Source organism: Nanorana parkeri, unplaced genomic scaffold, assembly GCF_000935625.1.
Source record: "Nanorana parkeri isolate BGI_ZX_2015 unplaced genomic scaffold, ASM93562v1 scaffold3103, whole genome shotgun sequence".
Classification (NCBI taxonomy): Eukaryota; Metazoa; Chordata; class Amphibia; order Anura; family Dicroglossidae; genus Nanorana; species Nanorana parkeri.
The window spans coordinates 40,056-42,280 of record NW_017309371.1 but is presented as its reverse complement, the minus strand read 5'-3'; positions in this window follow the sequence as shown (position 1 = coordinate 42,280).

Here is a 2,225-nt window from a genome sequence, read left to right as displayed (position 1 = left end):
GGGGGGGGAGTCAATGTCTACCACTTATTTAGTTTGATCTATTAAGTTCTGTAAGAACAGTTGAGGAGCAATCTGTTAAGAAGTAATTTCTACAATTCACACAGTTTGATATAATGGGTTCTGTAGGCAAACCTGAAGTAGTGAAAAGGAGACCAGGGCAGCAGCTTCTGGTTCAAAATTAGAACACAAAAACATTAAACATGTGCAATACTGTATTTCATATACTTAGCTAAAAAAAACTTTTATTGATATACAGATTTTTTTGTCGTGATGTAATTAATCAGAAGATATATTTACAGCCCTCTTAACCATCTTGTCTTGAATTGTCTTGTGATTGTAATGTCTTCTTTATATTGTAAAGTGCTGTGCAGTGGCATAACAATCGCCATAGCGACCCAGGCAGCCGCTATGGGGCCCGGGGCACAGGAGGGCCTGGCCAGGACATCCCCCCTGATGCCATGCGGGCTGCCTGGGTCGCTTTGGCATCTCAGGCTGCTGGCTGTCACTGGCGGGTGTGAGGAGGAACGTGTCGCTGTTAGATCACCGACAACCTGTCAGTGATCTGTGCGTTCCTCCTCACAGCCGCTGCTGAATCAGTGACAGCCAGCAGCTGTGGAGGAGGAAGGCTGAGCCCGGCGTCAGAAGCGGAGGAGGAGACGGGCCCGACAATGGAAGAGGAGTCAAGCCCCGGTGACTGAGGAGGTGGGGCCTGCCAGAGACCATGGAGGCAGACAGCGGATCGGGACTGACAGGTAAGAGGTGTGCAGCCCACCTGAGACCCTGGCAGAGCCCACCAAAGAGAGTCTATGGCGGGCTCTACAGGGTCACTCTCAGGTGGGTTGTTTGGGATATCAGGTGTGCTCTGCAAGGGGCATAACTAAAAATCACAGGGCCCCATACAAAATTTTGCTATGGGGCCCTGTGATTTCTAGTTACGCCCCTGGCGCTGTGCAGACTGTTGGCGCTATATAAATCCTGTATAACAATAATATTACTTTTTGATGCCTTTATAAGACAATCACAGAGACTCCTATGACTGTATCACATTGTGTTTATTGAAGAACATATTAAATTATAATCTCAGTCAATATTGTATTAATCACTCATAAGGCAACATATTCAGCCATAAATACAACACAGAAATAAAGTTTAGTTAAGCAGATGTGAAAGGTCATATGTTCCAGAGAAAATAAAACAAATGAAAAACAAAATCATGTAGATATTTTGAGCTGGAACCTGAACATTCTCCCAGGTGAATGGGTCATATTCCCAGGCCAATAATGTAACTCTCTGGTCATGTGCGGATCATTAGAAATCCTTGGCAGCTATATAGCAGATGATGCTCAGCTTTGAAAAATTTAAATTTATGTACTTAGCAGCTAAAAATGTGCTTTCAACATACTTAGTGGGAGGAGCTCCTCTGGCTGTATCAATGGTGGAGAAGGATTTGGGGGTCCTTACAGATCACCAATTAAGTAACAGCATGCAATGTCAATCTGCAGCTAACAATGCTAGCGGAATACTTTCTTGTATTAAAAAGGACAAGAGATAAAACCATAATTCTGCTTCTTCATAAAACACTGGTTCGGCCTCATCTTGAATATGCAGTTCACTTTTGGTCACCAATCCACAGGTAGGATGTCCTTGAACTAGAGAGAGCTCAGTGAAGGGGGCTGGAGGACATCAACAATGATGAACGTTTGCAAAAATGACATTCCTTCCCCCTAGAGATATGATCACAAGATATAAATATACTGTATATAAGGTGATTATATGAACTGTAATAACCTGTTTACTCTAAGGACACGTAAGAGGACAAATGGCTGTTTATCACAAAAGAGATCCAAATATTGAGTTCATCTAATTCCATAGAACACTGGGAATATTCATATAATGTATCATATAATAGGCATCCCACCCATGTTTGGCAGCCCCTCACCCCTCCTCAGTAAGGGAGTCTCTAACCATTAACAGGAATGCCAATTAATGACACAGGTGCCTTCAAAAACAGTTTAGCCATGCCAAAGAATTTGTAATTATATGTGTGTTTTATACGTATTAACCAAGCAGGCCCGGCGCTAGTGCAAGGCAAGTAAGGCGGCCGCCTTACAGCGCGGCAGGTGAGGGCGGAAAAAACAGGGCATTTTGACAAGTCAGCGCTGGTCCGGTGGGAGGAGCTCCAGGTGGGGTCCTAATTTAGCTGGCCGGCGACTGCCTGAGGTGCC